This window comes from Rhinolophus hipposideros (genome assembly GCF_964194185.1).
Source record: "Rhinolophus hipposideros genome assembly, chromosome: X".
NCBI lineage: Eukaryota > Metazoa > Chordata > Mammalia > Chiroptera > Rhinolophidae > Rhinolophus > Rhinolophus hipposideros.
Window position 1 is genome coordinate 5,411,910 of NC_138046.1, and position 18,967 is coordinate 5,430,876.

At 36.8% G+C, this 18,967-nt stretch overlaps 1 pseudogene across 1 annotated transcript; it reads left to right on the plus strand.

Annotated features, from left to right (window-relative positions):
- Positions 1-1,393: 1,393 nt before the first annotated feature.
- LOC308494490 (protein SET-like) lies at positions 1,394-15,719 on the plus strand (annotated as a pseudogene). The gene is made up of 2 exons: positions 1,394-1,445; positions 14,854-15,719. The product of its transcript is annotated as a protein SET-like (transcript).
- Positions 15,720-18,967: the final 3,248 nt, after the last annotated feature.

Genomic DNA, 18,967 nt, shown 5'->3' on the forward strand with positions numbered 1-18,967 from the left:
TTCACTATCTACATTCTTCTGTGTACTGTGTACATAAGAGAGGAATTTTAAAACTCCTCTTGTGAGAAGACATTCTTCCTGCTTAAAGTTCAAACTTAAAACTAATCTTGCCTTATGCACAAGCATGTATGATAGGAAAAAGAATTACAAGAAGTATTTACAACCTCTACTCCTCACACATCCACTAAAGAGAATTCTGTCCTTGCACGCTCTGTTCCTGGACTTTGTTCCAAAGATCAGGATAATGGTTAAGAGAAATGAAACAAGCCAGGATTTGTTTGATTTACATTGGAACTACTAAAAGAAGAAAAAAATTAACTTAGGCTAGATATGAGTGTTTTAGGTAATTGTGAAAGATAGAAAGAGATTATAGGATCTGCTATTCCATAATGAATGAGCATGTTGGGAAGTAAATTGGTGAAAATTATCTTTTAAAACATAATTTGCTGTGTGTTGTGAAAGGCATATTAAAAGAGAAAAATAAAATGTAATCTTTTTTTACATTTCTTTTTGGAATTTAGACAATTATTTATTTGGACATTGACATCATGATGAGATGGATTGATGAGGTGGATTGATTTTATATAGGTTGCAATTAGAAGATAAGATCTAATTTTAGCAAGGGTGAGAGAGTCTAAATTGATACAGCAACTTTGGGGTATAATCTGGCAGTTTTTATAAAATTGAATATATTAATAACCTATGACACACCAATTCCATTTTGGTGTGTCACTTGTATTAGGAGACATGTACAAGAAAATTTTCTACAATACTGCAAAAATTTGAAAACAGCCTGAATGTCCAATAACACAGAAATAGTTAAATAAACATTGTATATTTGGCTTTTCTGATGTCAGCATCACGGCAGAGTGAGGAGACCTCTTTATATCTCCCCTTAAATTTACAAGTTGGACAACTATAATTCAACAAATGTTCCTCTGCTCAACACACAAACATGCCCGAGAGATCCATGTATCAGTACATCTGAAGGTGGGCATATTGGAATGCATAAGGGAGGTGGGATGGCAGAAGGACAAAGATAGTATCCACAGACACAGTTTAGTGCTGCTGCAACCCCAGTCAATGTGGTAGCCCCCACATTGCTAGTGGGGTGCGCCCCCACACTATGGTCCAGTGGAGGGTAACAGGGGCAAAAGCAGCTTTGGTGCCTGAGAAGCTGGCTACCCCTACTGCAGCAGAACCTGGTAGAAGCAGTGAAGAAGCTTTTAACAACAAAGCAGTACCTACAGCCATTAGTAACAAGGAGGCGGTACTGCTCTTCCCACCCCCGCCCACCACACCACCCGCCACCACAGTGGTGGTGCCCCAAGGCTGAGGCAACTCAGACACAGTGGGGACACTCAGCATCCTTGTCACCCAGGAGTCAATTTCCATGATAACCACGACACCCCCCCACCATGACCCCAGAGGTGCAAGTAGCACAGGTAAGAGAAAGTAAAAACTTGTGCTATAGCACCACCTACTGGAAAACAAAAGAAAGACCTGCTGAATTGTTAAGATCAAAACAGTACCTAAATAACAAAAGATCCCAGTACTTCAAATGCCCTGGCAGGAGAACAATACATCAAGTAACATGAACCAAGGTAACATGGAAACACAGAAAGATAATGACAAGTCTCCAGAAACCAAACTCCAAGTCATGGAAGACTGTGATTTAAATGTCAGGGAATTCAAGATAGCAGTTACGAGAAAACTCAACAAGATACAAGAAAACCCCAAAAGGCCATTCAATGAACTCAGAAATAAAATTAATGAAAAAAAGGAGTACTTTACTAAAGAGATTGAAACAATAAAAAAGTAACCAAATAGAAATTCTGAAGCTGAAGAACACAATAAATGATATAAAGAATGCATCAGAGAGTATTGGAAATAGAGCAGCCCATGTAGAAGAGAGAATTAGCAAACTTGAAGACAGAAATCTAGAAATGACTCAGGAGAAATAAGAGAGAACTACTTTTTTTTTAATGAAAGAACGCTATGATATCTGATTCCATTAAAAAGAACAACATAAGGATAATGGATATCCCATAAAGAGGAGAGAGGGAGAAGGGAACGGATTGCCTATTGAAAGAAATAATTGATGAGAATTTCCAAAACCTAGTGAATGAACTGGTCATTCAAGTGCAAGAAGCTAACAGAACACCTAATTATTTAAAAGCCAAAAGACCTTCTCCAAAACACATTATATTAAAACTATCTAAAGTTAATGATAAAGGAAGACTTCTCAAGGCACCCAGGGCAAAAATACAGTAACCTACAATGCAAACCTCATTAGATTATCATCAGATTTCTCAATAGAAACCCTATAGGCCAGAAGAGACTGGAATGATAATTGAAAATATTAAAAGAGAGAAAATACCAACCAAGAACAATATATACAGTGAAGTTATCCTTTAGATATGAAGGAGAAATAAATACTTACCCAGATAAACAAAAGCTGCAGGAATTTACCAGCACAAGACTTGCATTATAAGAAATGTTGAAAGGAGCTCTTCTACCTGAAACAAAAAGACAAAAGTACACAAAACTATGAGTAAGTTGACAAACAGACAGAAAGAAGCAAGAAAATACAACCCTATTTCAGAATAGGGTAATAAACAATTACAATAAAAAGGCTAAAGGGAAAATACATTAAAATAACTATAGCAACTACAATTTGGTAATTAATATGCAACATACAAAGGGATAATTTATGACAACACACATGAAAAGAGAGGAGGAAAAGGACTGAAGTTGTAAGGGCAAATGAAGATAAGATGCTATCAGAAGAAAAAGGACTATTATATCTATCAGACATCTTTACAAACCTCATGGTAACCACAAAAGAAAAATCTAAAACTTAGTCACAAAACAAAAAAAAGAAGAAATGGAGACAAATATCATAAAAAAAGAAAAAAAAACTAACAAACTAAAATAACAGGTAGAAAAACAAGGGAAAAGAAACAATGGAAACACAGAACAACCAGAAAACAAAAGCTAAAAATGGCTGTAGTAAGTCCTGATATATCAATAATCACCTGAAATGTAAATGGATTGAACTCACCAATGAAAAGGCACACACCGTGTTTCCCTGAAAATAAGACCTAGCTGGACAATCATTTCTAATGCGTCTTTTGGAGCAAAAATTAATATAAGGCCGGTCTTATTTTAATATAAGACCAGATTAGACCGGGTCTTATATAATATAAGACTGGGCCTTATTTAATTTTTGCTCCAAAAGACGCATTAGAGCTGATTGTCCGGCTAGGTCTTATTTTCAGGGAAACACGATAGTAGCTGGATGGATTAACAAACAAGACTCAACTGTATGTTGCCTTCAGAAGACCCATGTCAGCTCCAAAGACAAACATAGGCTCAAAGTGAACGGGTGGAAGATGATACTCCAACTAAATGGTATCCAGAGAAAAAAACCTAGTGTAGCCATACTTACACCAGACAAAATAGATTTCAAGACAAAAAAGTAACAAGAGGCAAAAACAGACATTTTATAATGAAAAAGGGGAAACGCATCAAAAAACATAACAGATGTCAACATATATGCACCCAAGCTAGGAGAACCAAAATATATAAAGCAATTGTTAAAAGACCTAAAGGAAAATATTGACAGTAATACAATAATAATAGGAACTTCAATACCCAACTAACATCAATGGACAGCTCATCTAGAACAAAAGTCAATAAGGAAATATTGGCCTTAAATGACACATTAGACCAGATGGACTTAATTGATATTCATAGAGATTTCCATCCCCAAACAACAGAATACACAATCTTCTCAAATGCACATGGAATATTCTCAAGGACAGACCATATGTTGGGACACAAAACAAGTATCAATAAATTTAAGAAGATTGAAATCATACCAAGCATCCTCTCCAACCATAATGGTATGAAACTAGAAATGAGCTATAAGAAGAAAGCTGGAAAATCAAAAACATGTGGAGATTAAACAACATGCTACTGAACAACTATTAGGTCAATGGAGAAATAAGAGAAGAAATCAAAAGATACATAGAGACAGATAAAAATGAATATATGACATACCAAAATCTTTGGGATGCAGCAAAAAGTGGTGTACTCAGAAGAAAGTCTATAGCACTATAAGCCTATCTCCAGAAAGAAGAACACCACCCACCCCCCCAATAAATATCTATCATTACACCTTAAGGAACTAGGAAAGGAAGAACAAATAAAGCCCAAAGTAAGTAGAAGAATGGAAATTATAAAAATCAGAGCAGAAATAAATGAAATAGAGAATAAAAAGACAATAGGAAAAATTAGTGAAACAAAGAGCTGCTTCTTTAAAAAGATAAACAAAATTGACAAACCTTTAGCTAGGATCACTAAGGAACAAAAGAGAGAAGACTCAAAATCAGAAATGTAAGAGGAGAACTCACAGTAGACACGACAGAAATGCAAAGGATTATACAAGAATGCTATTAAAAATTCACATAGCAAAAAAAAAAGAATGCTATTAAAGGCTATATGCCACAAAATTGGACAATCTAGAAGAAATGGAGAAATTCTTAGAAGCACACAACCTTCCTAGACTGAATCATGAAGAATTAGAAATCCTGAATAGAGCTTTGGACCCCGAGAAGATTTATTTGATGTGAACCCTGAGAAAGAATTCATCTATTGAGATGCACTCCCCATGGTCAACTGAGGCCCCAAATTTTATAAAGAATTAGAGTCTAATGATCAGTCGCTCACAGGGGTTCCACACATACTCTGTATCCTGGGAAGAACCTCAGACTGAACTCTTGGCTTCCTGTGCTATGCCCTGTTTGTTTATGCTGCCTGAGTCAACCATTGCAGGGAAACACTGGTTTCATCTTTCTACCGACGGATTGAGACCTGCTTTGTCCAATCAGAACTGCATAACGCAAATACCTCATTTACATAAAATGGACCTAATTGAGAACTTGGGTGGGAACTTTTGCTATAAAAAGCCAAAGCCTCTTAGGCTCAGGGGAACAGCATTTAGGTTGCTACCTGAATCTATGTCTCCCAGGCTATAGCTACTTTTGCTCAAATAAATGCTTTTCACTCTTTATTACAGCCTATAATTAATTTTGGTTTACAGAGTGATCACTAGTAAGGAAACCGAAACAGTAATACAAAACCTCCTAAAAAAAAAAAAAAAAAGCCCAGGACCAGATGGCTTCATTGGTGAATTCAACCAAATATTCAAAAAAGATTTAATACTTGTCCTTCTCAAACTATTCCAAAAAGTTTAAGATGAGGGAATGCTTCTTAACTCATCTTATGAGACCAACACTACCTTAATAGCAAAACCAGGCAAGGACATCACAAGAAAAGGAAATTACAGGCCAATGTCTCTGATGAGCACAGATGCAAAAATCCTCAACAAAATACTTGTAAACCACATGCAACAACACATTATGATGATTACACACCACGATCAAATGGGATTTATTCCAGGGATGCTAGGATGGTTCAACATCCTCAAATCACTCAATATGATACACCACATTAACAAAATAAAACACACATAAAAAATCACAGTGAAAATACACGTGGAGCCGGTCATCAAAATGGCGGCATGAGGTGAGCCTCTGTAAAGCTCCCCTGGAATTTACAACTAATCGAACAACAATAACTCCACAAAGGATTCCCTGCACAGCAGACAGGCAAGACGAAGAGGCCCACTATCGAATTCACGTAAAGGTGTGTGAATCTCGTGAGTGGGGGAGGAGGGAAGGGAGTCCTGCGGAGACGGAGCAACGCGGGCGCAGGACACAGACCTACCTCAATGTCCCGAGCTCGCTGAATCCCGGATTTACCGCAGCTGCAGGAGAGGGAAGAACTCAGACTGCTAGGGCTCCACTTATGGCTCACAGGGCTATGGGGGCAGCATATAACACAGCTGATCACAATGCTCATGGCAGAGACCTCAGAGAAAAGACTGAGGGAAGAAGGCTGAAAACGGTGGTTTAAGCCCTCACTGCCGAGCAGAGAACGGAAGCCTTAGGCACTGAGACTAGCCGCCCCCTCCCTACACTCCCATAGCTTGCCCCGCCCCCACCTGCCCGATGCTAGAAGCAGAACAGTAGCAGTGTCAGATCAAAAGAACAAAATATTTGCTGTTCTGAGAACTGTGGACCGCAGACACAGATTTGAAGCTCAACTAGCTCCGGCAAAGGGGAGGGAGCTGTGGAAGCAGCTCCGGCTGTGGTGGTGGTTGCCGCCATTGCTCTGGGCCACCACTCACAACTCACCCCGTCCCTGACCCCACCTATCCGGGCGGATCCCTGTAGGAGTAAACAGAACTGCTGAAACATACGGGCTCTGAATCTGGTGCAGAAAGAGATTTGGAACTTCAAAAGCTCTCCGCATCCCCACAGGGACGTGGCGCCCTATCATCCAGGCGAACTGTTAACAGAGGAGAAGCCTGTTTCCCAAGGAGTTCCCCATTATGTGAGAAGCTGGAATAGTGCAGAGAAAACATAGCACTACTGTGTGAGAGAGGAAAAAAAGGCTGCAGTCAGAGAAAAAATAAAACATTCTACCAACAAGTATTGGCAAACAAAAGAAAGACCTCTTACGATCAACCTGTTGCAGAAGCCACTCCTGTAGATGTCTAGGAAGAGAAATGATAACTCAGTAATTGCCATGAATAACCACCGCAACAAGACAGCTTAGAAAGAAAGTGAAAAGTCTCCAGAAAAGGAACTTCAAGATATGGAAATATGTGACTTAAATGACAGAGAATTCAAGATTGCAGTTCTGAAAAAACTCAACGAGATGCAAGAAAACACAAAAAGGCAATTTAATGAACTCAGAAACACAATCAAAGAACACGAGCATTTTACAAAAGTGATTGAAATTATAAAAAAGAACCAAAGAGAATTCCTGGAGATTAAGAACTCAATAGAAAAAATTAAGAATGAAATAGCCAGCTTAGGTAGTAGAGTTGACCAGATGGAGGAAAGAATCAGTGACATCGAAGATAGAAACCTGGAAATTACACAGATGGAAGAAGAAAGAGACTTGAGACTTAAAAGAAATGAAAGAACTCTACAAGAACTTTCTGACTCCATCAGAAAGAGCAATATAAGAATAATGGACATACCAGAAGGAGAAAAAAGAGAGAAGGGAACAGAGAATATATTCAAACAAATTGTTGATGAGAACTTCCCAAACTTGTGGACAGAACTGGATCCTCGAATCCAAGAAGCGAATAGAACACCTAATTACCTCAATCCCAACAGGCTTCTCCAAGGCACATTGTATTGAAGCTGTCTAAAATCAACGACAAAGAAAGAATCTTCAAGACAACCAGGGAAAAGAAGATGGTAAGCTACAGAGAAAAGCCCTTTACATTATCATCAGCAGAAACTCTACAAGCCAGGAGGGAGTGGAACTAAATTTCAAACTATTGCAAGAGAGAAATTATGAGCCAAGAATAATATATCCAGCAAAGACATCCTTTAGATATGAAAGAGAAATAAAGACCTTTCCAGACATACAGAAGCTGAGGGAATGTTCTAATACACGACCTGCACCACAAGAAATACTAAAGGAGGCTATTTGACCACCATCAACAGGGACAATTCGTGGCAACCGAAACATAAAAAGGGAGAGAGTAAAGGCCTGAACCGGAATATGGGAATGGAGGAAGTAAGCGTGCTGAAGAAAATGGAATACTCTAAATATCAAACTTTCTTTTACATAAACTTAAGGGTAACCACTCAAAAGAAATCCAGAACTGAAATATATACTGTAATAAAAGAAGAAACAGAGGGAAGCATCATAGAATACCACCACACAGAAATAACAGACAACAACAAAAAGGCAAAGAAACAATGGCGACACAGCCTTACCAGAAAACTAAAGATAGAATGACAGGAAATCCTCACATATCAATAATCACCCTAAACGTAAATGGACTGAACTCACCAATAAAAAGGCACAGAGTAGCAGATTGGATCAAAAAACTAAACCCAACCATACGCTGTCTCCAAGAGACACATCTCAGCTACAAGGACAAGCATAGACTCAAAGTGAAAGGGCGGAACTTGACACTCCAAGCAAGTGGTGTCCAGAGAAAATCAGGTGTAGCCATAATGATATCAGATGAAACAGATTTCAGGCTGAAAAAGGTAAAAAGAGACAAAGATGGACATTTCATAATGGTAAAGGGGACTATGCAACAAGAAGACATAAGAGTCATCAATATTTATGCCCCCAATCAGGGAGGACCAAAATATACCAAGCAACTACTAACAGAACTAAAGGGAGAAAATGACCAAAACACATTAATACTAGAGGACTTAAATACATCATTGACAGCTATGGATAGATTATCCAAATAGAAAAAAAATAACAAAATAGCAGCCCTAAATGACACATTAGATGAAATGGACATAATTGACATATATAGAACACTTCATTCTAAAACATCAGACTACACATTCTTTTCGAGTGTACATTGAGCATTCTCAAAGATAGACCATATATTGGGACATAAAAATCAGCCTCAGCAAATTTAAGAAGATTGAAATCATACCAAGCATATTTTCTGATCACAAGGCTTTGAAATTGGATATCAACTGCAAAAAGAAAACAGGAAAAAACACAAATACATGGAGATTAAACAACATACTTTTAAAGAAGAACTGGGTCAAAGAAGAAATTAGAGGAGACATCAAAAGATGCACAGAAACAAATGACAATGAAAATACATCCTACCAAAATATTTGGGATGCAGCGAAAGCAGTTTTAAGAGGGAAATTTATATCATTACAGACCTATCTCAAGAAACAAGAAAAATCCCAAATAAATAACCTCATGTTACACCGTAAAGAACTAGAAAAAGAAGAACAAATGAAAGCCAAGGTCAACAGAAAAAAGGAAATAACAAAAATCAGAGGAGAACTAAATGAAATAGAGAACAAAAAGACAATAGAAAAAATTAGTGTGACAAAGAGCTGCTTCTTTGAAACGATTACCAAAATTGACAAACCCTTGGCTAGACTCACTAAGATAAAAAAGAGAGAAGACACTAATTTACAAAATCAGAAATGAAAAAGGAGAAGTTATCACGGATGCCACAGAAATACAAAGGATTATCCAAAAATACTATGAAGGACTATATGCCACCAAATTCAATAACCTAGAAGAAATGGACAAGTTCTTAGAAACATATAGCCTTCCAAGGCTGAACCATGAAGAACTGGAAAATCTAAACAGACCGATCACCAGTAACGAAATTGAATCAGTCATCCAAATCCTTCCAAAAGCAAAAGTCCGGGACCAGATGGCTTCACTAATGAAGTCTCCCAAACCTTCAACAGGATCTAATACCAATCCTGCTCAAACTCTTCCAAAAAAATTGAAGAAGAGACAGTACTCCCTAACTCATTTTATGAGGCCAACATTACCCTGATACCAAAACCTGGTAAGGACAACACAAAAATAAAACTACAGACAAATATCTCTGATGAATACAGATGCAAAAATCCTAAAGAAAATTCTAGCAAATCGAATACAACAATGCATTAAAAAGATTATTCACCACGACCAAGTGGGGTTCATCCTTGGGGAACAAGGATGGATCAACATTCGCAAATCCATCAATGTAATACATCACATAAACAAAATAAAGGACAAAAATCATATGATTCTATGAATTGATGCAGAAAAAGCATTTGATAAGATACAACATCCATTTATGATTAAAACACTTAATAAAATTGGTATAGAAGGAAAATACCTCAACATAATAAAGGCCATATACGACAAGCCCTCAGCTTGTCATAATTAATGGTGAAAAGCTGAAGCCTTTTACTATACGTTCAGGAACACGACAAGTTTATCCCCTATCACCTCTGCTTTTCAACATAGTGTTGGAAGTCCTTGCCAGAGCAATCAGGCAAGAGAAAGAAATAAAAGGCATCCAAATTGGGAATGAAGAAGGTAAATTGTCACTCTTTGCAGATGACATGATACTATATATAGAAAACCCTAAAGACTCCACCAAAAAGCTATTAGAAACAATCAATGAATACAGTAAAGTTGCTGGCTATAAAATCAATGTACAAAAGTCCATTGCTTTCCTATATACCAACAATGAAATCTCAGAAAAAGAAATAGAAAAAACAATTCCTTTCGCAATTGCAGCAAAAAGAATAAAATACCTAGGAATAAACTTAACCAAGGATGTGAAGGATTTATATGCTGAAAACTATAAGACATTTTTGAAAGAAATTGAAGAAGACACAAAGAAATGGAAAGACATTCCGTGCTCATGGATTGGAAGAATCAACATAGTTAAAATGGCCATATTACCCAAAGCCATATACAGATTTAATGTAATCCCCATCAAAATCCCAATGGCATTTTTTAAAGAAATAGAACATAAAATCATCAGATTTGTTTGGAACCACAAAAGACCCCGAATAGCCAAAGTAATATTAAAAAAAAAAAGAACAATACTGGAGGTATCACACTCCCTGACTTTGGATAGTACTACAGGGCTACAATAATCAAAACAGCATGGTATTGGCAGAAAAACAGACACATAGACCAATAGAATAGATTGAGAACCCAGAAATAAAACCACATAAATATGGACAGATAATTTCTGACAAAGAAGCTAAAAACATACAATGGAGGAAAGACAGCCTCTTCAATAAATGGTGCTGGCAGAATTGGATAGCTACGTGCAAAAGAATGAAACTGGACTGCTATCTGTCACCATGTACCAAAATTAATACAAAATGGATCAAAGACTTAAGCATAAGACCTGATACAATAAACTGCATAGAAGAAAACATAGAATTACCATATGACCCTGCAATCCCTCTCCTGGGTATCTACCCAAAAAAATCTGAAAACATTTATACATAAAGACACATGCGCTCCAATGTTCATTGCAGCTTTGTTTATGGTGGCCAAGACATGGAAACAACCAAAATGTCCTTCGATAGATGAATGAATAAAGAAGTTGTGGTATATATACACAATGGAATACTATTCGGCGGTAAGAAAAGATGATATAGGAACATTTGTTACAACATAGATAGATCTTGAGAGTATGATGTTAAGTGAAATAAGTCAGACAGAAAAAGCAGAGAACCATGATTTCACTGATATGTGGTATATAAACCAAAAACAACAAAAGAACAAGACAAACAAATGAGAAACAAAAACGCATAGACACAGACAATAGTTTAGTGGTTACCAGAGGGTAAAGGGGGTGGGGGTGGGAGATGAGGGTAAGGGGGATCAAATATATATGGTAATGGAAGGAGAACTGACTCTGGGTGATGAACATACAATGGGATTTTTAAATGATGTAATACAGAATTGTACACCTGAAATCTATGTAATTTTACTAACAATTGTCACCCCAATAAATTTTAAAAAATCAAAAAAAATTCACACAGTCATCTTAATACCTTGTTTCCCCCAAAACAAGACCTAGCTAGACAATCAGCTCTAATGTGTCTTTTGGAGCAAATATTAATATAAGACCTGGTCTTCTTTTACTATAATATAAGACCAGGTCTTATAATATAATATAATGTAATTTAATATAATATAACATAATAGTGGGTCTAATATAAGACTGGGTCTTATATAATATTATATAATGTAGTATAACATAATTAATATAATATAATATATTGTAATTAATATAATACTGGGTCTTATATTAATTTTTGCTCCAAAAGACGCATTAGAGCTGATTGTCTGGCCAGGTCTTATTTTTGGGGAAACATGGTAGATGCATAAAAAGCATTAGACAAGCTACAACATCCATTTATGATAAAAACTCAATAAAATGGGTATAGAAGAAAAGTACCTCAATATAATAAAGGCCATATATGACAAACCCTCACCTAACACCATACTCAACGGTGAGAAATTGAAATCTTTTCTCTAAGATCAAGAACAAGACAATAATGCCCACTCTAGCCACGGTTATTCAACATAGTACTGGATGTCATAGCCAGAGCAATTAGGCATGAAAAAGAAAAAGGAAAAAAGCATCCCAATTAGAAAGGAAAAAGTAAAACTATCACTATTTGTAGATGACATTATTTCATATATAAAAAACCCTAAGATTATACCAAAAAAAATCATTAGAAATAATAAACATACACAATAAATTGAAAGACATACAATCAATATACAAATATTTGTTGTGCTTCTACGTACTAACACAATATCACAAAGAGAAATGAAGAAAAAATCCCATTTATAATTGAAACAGAAAGAATAAAATAACTAGGAATAAACTTAACAAAGGAGTTGAAAGACCGGCATGCTGAAAACTACATTGAATGAAAACTACATTGAAGACATTGTTGAAAGAAATTCAAGAAGACACAAAGAAATGGAAAGATATTCTATGTTCATGGATTAGAAGAACTACCATTGGTACAATGTCCATATTACTTAAAGCAATCTTCAGATTCAATGCAATCTGTATCAAAATCCCAATGGCATTTTTCACAGAAATAGAACAAAAAAATTTTAAAGTTTGCGTGGAACCACCAAAGACCCCAAATAGCCAAAGCATCCCAAGAAAAAAGAACAAAGCCAGAGGTGCCACACTTCCCAATTTCAAACTATACTTGAAGCTATAGTAATGAAAACAGTATGGTACTGGAAGAAAAACAGACATACAAACCAATGGAACAGAATTGAGAGCCTAGAAATAAACTCACAGATTTATGGGCAACTGATTTATGACTACAGAGCCGGGAATATACAATGGAGAAAAAAAGATTCTTCAATAAATGGTGTTGGAAAAACTGAACAACCATATGCAAAAGAATGAAAGTAGACCACTATAGTACTCCATACACGAAAATGAACTCAAAATGGATTAAAGACTTTTATATAAGACCTGAAACCATAAAATACATAGAAGAAAACATAGGTATATAGCTTCTGGACTTTGGTCTCAAAGGTGTTTTTGTAAATTTGACTCCAAAAACCAGGGAAACAAAAGCAAAAATAAATTAATGGGACTACATCAAACTAAAAATCTGCACAGCAAAACAAACCATCAACAAAATGAAAAGGCAACCAATCAAATGGGAGAAGATATTAGCAAATGATACCTCCAATAAGGGGTTAATATCAATATATATAAAGAGCTCATATAACTCAATAACAAACAACAATCTCATTAACAAATTGGCAGAGGATCTGAATGGACATTTTTCCAAGGAAGATACACAGATGGCCAACAGGCACATGAAAAGGTGCCCAACATCACTAGTTATTAGGGAAATGCAAATCAAAACTACAATGAGATATCACCTTACACCTGTTAGAATGATTATTATAAAGTATAGCATAGGAAATACAGTCAATACTATTGTAATAAATATGTATGGTGTCAGATGGGAACTAGATTTATTTGGGTGATTCACTTTGTAAGTTATATAAATATATAAATGTCTAATCACTATGTTGTACACCTGAAGCTAATACAATATTGTATGTCAATTGTAATTTTAAAATAAAAAAATTAAAAGATGAGAGAGGAAAAAAATATGAGAAATAAGTGTTGACGAGGATGTGGAGAAAAGGGAACCCTTGTGCATATTTGGTGGGAATGTGAATTGGTGCAGCCACTATGGAAAACAGTATGGATGTTCCTCAAACAAATAAAAATAGAACTGCTTTATGATCCAGCAATTCCTCTTCTGAGTATTTACCTGAAAATGAAAATAATAATTCATAAACATATATGTATGTACCCCTATGTTCATTGCAGTATTATTTACAATAGCCAAGATATGGAAACAATCTAAGTGTCCGTTGACGGATGAGTGGATTAGGAAGATGTAATATAGGAAGATGATAGATGACAGATAGATGATAGATAGATAGATAGATAGATAGATAGATAGATAGATAGATAGATAGATGATAGATAGATAGATTACAGAACACTACTCAGCCAAAACAAGATGAAATATTGCAATTGGAGACAATATGGATGGATCTTGAGGGTACTATGCTAAGCAAAATAAGTCACATGGCAAAAAACAAAAAAAGTATGTTTTCACTCATATGTGGAATATAAAACAAAAACATAACAAACAAACAAATAAAACAAACAAAAAAGTCATATATACTGACAACAGAACAATGGTTACCATAGGGGGAAGAATGGGGGAGGGTGAATTGGTTAAAGGGAGTCAAACAAATGGTAACTGGAAGGAAACTAGACTTTTGGTGGTGAGTACAAAGAGAGTATACTAATATCAAATTATAATGTTGTACACCTAAATTTTTTATAATGTCATTAACCAATGTTGTCTCAATAAATTTAATTTAAAAATGGCATATTCAGTGGAATGCAACAGAGCAGTCGAAATAAATTAATTAAAGCTATATGTATCAATATAAATGTATCTTCAGAATATAACACTGAGTGACAAAAAGGAAGTTACAAAATGACACACACCGTATGATAACGCTTATGTAGAAAGAAGTACACAAAAATAATCCTATATATTTACATATATTTTTATGAATACACATAGGTGTGCATAAAATTAAAACAAAACTCCACAAAAAAACAAAAAAAAACAATTATGGGGAGGAGGTGGAGGCGGCTCTGGGAGAATGAGCAGTGTGCTGGAGCGTGGAGCGTGAGTGAGGGAGCCCTGAGGTCCCTTCTCCACAAGCAGGAGCCCAGGCAGGGCGGGCACACTGCCCCACTCCCTCCCTCGTTGTCAGGCTGAGGTGGCAGTGCGCACCAGAGCCAAGGGGAGGGAAAGCCAACCGGCGCTGTGAGGAGGCAGCCAGGCTGCCTGCACGTGTGTGTGTGTGTGGCAGAAGGGGAAGCCATTGCCCATCCTCTTCGCTTCCATTCTCTCCCTGTTCCCACCCCCACCACCACCGTGAGCAGCACCCCATCTACCCTGGCGGCCAAAGTCAGTGAAAAGGAGGTCAACTCCAACCACGACGAGGTCAATGAGATCTCAGAAAAAGAACAGTGAGAAGCAATTGAACATACTGATGAAATACAAAATGAAACAGACTTAATGAACAAGCCAGTGAGGAGATTTGGAAAATAGAACAGAAATGTAACAAACTCTGCCAACCATCTTTTTCAGACGAGGTCAGAACTGATCGCCCAAAATACCAAATTTTGGGGTAACGTGTCAACCATCCACAAGTGTCTGCACGGCTTGGGGAAGAGGATGAAGAGGCACTGCATTGTTTGACAATAGTTGAAGTATCAAATTAGGTTACAGAATAGATTTTTATTTTGATGAAAATCTTCTCTTCGAAAATAAAATTCTCTCCAAATAATTTCATCTGAATGAGAGTGGTATCCATCTTCAAAGTCCACTGAAATCAAATGGAAACCTGGAAAGGGTGTGATGAAATGTTCAAGTGAAATGCAGAACAAAGCCCGCAGGAAGAGACAGAACGAGGAACCTGAGAGCTTCTTTACCTGGTTTAACCACCATTCTCATGCAGGCACAGATGAGTCAGGAGAAGTCATCATAGACAGTATTTGGCCAAATCCGCTACAGTACTACTTGGTTCCTGACAGGGATGATGAAGGGGAACGAGAAGAAGAATGGAAAGAAGAAGATGATGATGAACAAGGATCGGAAGATATTGATGAAGAAGGGGAGAGGGATGAAGTTGAAGGTGATGAGGGGGAGGGAGGAGAGGAAGATGAAGGATAAGATGACTATTGGAACACTGATGGATTCCAACCTTTTAAAAATTTTCTCCAGCATCTGAAGCAAGTTGCAGTTTTTTTTTTGTTCCTCCCTCTTGGGCTCAGTTGCCGTTTCTGAGGTCTCTTCACTCCCTTACATCATGGTTCTCACTTTATTCTTGGGGAGAATACCTTGAGCAAAATACAGTGGGAAAAGAATCTCTGCCCATTTCTATTCCAAATTCACTTATATCCTTTCCTGTCCCAACAAAACTTTATGGAATCAACACCTCTGTGCTCTGTGGGGGTAAAAATAAAAACAAAAAACCTTCTGCTCCCTTAGCTCTGCTGGAAGCTGGAGGGTGCCAGGCCACTGTGTGCATAGAATTCTAGCTTTTCCCCTCCTTTCTCTGTATATTGGACTCAGAGATTACACTGTCCCTGTATGTGAATATGGACAGTTAGCATTTACCAACACGTATCTGTCTACTTTCTCTTGTTTTAAAAAAGGGGAGGGTTATAGAAGGTGAGCAAAGGGTGGGTTTGAGATGTTTGGGGGTAACTGGGCGTTTTGACAACATGGCTTTTCCTTTGGCATGTTTAATTGTGATGTTTAATGGACATCCTTGCAGTTTAAGATGACACTTTTAAAATACAATTCTCTCCTAGTGATGACTGGAGCCCTGCCACTCGATGGGAGAATCAGCAGAAGCTGTAGGATCTTATTTGGAATTCACATCCACGATTGTAATTTTGCTCCTCTTTATTTTTAAATTTTCTTTTTGTCTCACTGGAAAGGAAAGAGGATGCTCAGATTTAAACATTAAAAGTGTACAAGTTGCTTTGTTACAATAAAACTAAATGTGTACCCAAAGGATTTAATGCTTTTCTCTCAGAACAGGTTTGACTTGTATAACTTGTTGTCAAACTTTGTCACCCTAACTCCATAGTTTTTGATACTCACTTTGCACTTTGCAGGGTGACCTCAGGGCTATGTGGATTGAGCAAAGGGATTTGAATCAATGTATTCATGTCTCCATAGCTAGGAAACATCCTGGGTACAATTTGCCATCAGTTTCTGAAAATTTTCAAATCATTTGGGATACCAGATTGTTCAAAATTCAGTTCTGAGTATATTGTACCCTTAATTTGTATTTCAAAATGGCATTTTTTTTTTTTAAAAAAAAAAGGCCTTTATTTACATGGATATAAAACTGTGCCCACCACCACCATCAGAGAGACCTGGTGCTCTAAAGCCAAGTTACACCCAGGGCAATTGCTGGCATGTCTTCGTTGGCACTATAAAATGCAGCCATGAAGACAGGCTCTCAGAGTACGAAGTCCCCATTGGTGGTAAGAAACTCAGGTGAGGAGTACTTCTGTCTCTAAGTACCAGCTATTTAGCATATAGTTCTCAAATGAGACCCGTCCGTGTGAATATGGGTGAGATGATGGACTCTGGTCTGTCTGCTAAATGCCATTGTGCATAGAACACTTTGAGAAGCTACCTAATGCCTAAGCTTTTGAATGCTGTAAAATATAGTAACTAAAATTAAATGCCACTTTTTCAGAGTTGGATTAATGGACACTTGGTCAAATTCAAAGTTTTTTTGATGTATAAAACTTTTTAAATGCAACTATTCCATCAACAGGGAAAATGTAATGAAAACCTATATAGATGGATCATATGTAACTTCTGCACAGTCTCTGTCTAGTAAATACATCACTGTATACTGGTCAGGAATCTTGCTCCAAAAAAGGAATATAAATATTAAGAAAAACAATTATGGAAAGATACATACTAAACTTACAGCAGTAGTGACTTCTGGGGTGGGGAGAAATGAATGGAAATCAGGGGTAGTGACCAAAGGGAATTTTAGACTTATCTGTAACGTCTTAATTCTTTGGGGGGAAAAAGCGTTTTAAATTTTAAAACAGGAAGTTGCAAAAATAGTCCATAAAATCCTGTGAACCCTTCCCCAATGATGACATCTTATATTGTGTAGTACAATATAAAAACCAGGAATTTGACATTGGAACATTTATGTGAACTAGCTCACAGACTTTACTCAGTTTTCACCATTTTTATCATTCTCTCTCTCTCTGTCTCTGTCTGTCTCTCTCTCTCTCTGTCTCTGTCTCTCTCTCCTACGCAATTATATCCCATGTATAGTTTTGTGTAATCATCACCACAATCAAGATACAGAGCTGTTATATCTCCATAAAAGAACACCCTTGTTCTACCTCTTTGTATTTCTCATTCACTCCTATCACGCACCCCACCTCCATCCCTGTGCCCTGGTAACCATTAATCTGGTCTTCATTTCTATAGCTTTGTCATTTTTAGAACATGATATAAATGGAATCATACAGTGTGTAACTTTTTGGGACTGGCTTTTTTTCCTATCAAGTGTAATACACTTTAAGTCCATCTAAGTTTCTGCACATATCAATAGTCCAGTTCTTTTCATTTCTGAATAATATTCTATGGTATGGATGTAGCACAGTTTGCTCAACGATTCACCTGTTGAATAGCATTTGAGTCATTGTCAATATTTTTGTATTATTATTATTAATAAAGCTGCTGGGGCGGCCGGATGGTTCAGTTGGTTAGAGCGCGAGCTCTCAACAACAAGGTTTCAGGTTCAATTCTCACATGGGATGGTGGGCTGCACCCCCTGCAACTAAAGATTGAAAACAACGACTGGACTTGGAGCTGAGTTGCGCCCTCCACAACTAGATTGAAGGACAACGACTTGGAGCTGAGGGACCCTGGAGAACCACACTGTTCCCCAATATATCCCCAATTAAAAGATAAAATAAAGCTGCTATTAACATTCATAAGTCTTTATTTCTCTGAATAAAAGTCCAGGAGTGTAAATGCTTGGTTTTACAGCAATTGCATATTTAGTTTTATAAGAAACGGCAACAATGTTTTTCCTAGTGGCTTTACCATTTGGTATTACCACCAGTTAAAGACATCCAATTTGGGTGTATCTTTTTTTTTTTCAATTTCTGTGTATCTTCATCAGCATCTAGTATTATCATTATTTTTTATTTGACTAATTCTATTATGTCTGTGATGATATTGCATTGCGGTTTTAATAATGGCTAATAATATTGAACCTCTTTTCATGTGTTAATTTGCCATCTGTACATTATTCATCCTCTTTGATTAACTGTCTGTTAATGTCTCTTGAACATTTTCTAATTGGATTAAAAATTTTAGAGTCTTACATTTAAGTCCGTGACCTATTTTGAATCAATTTTTGT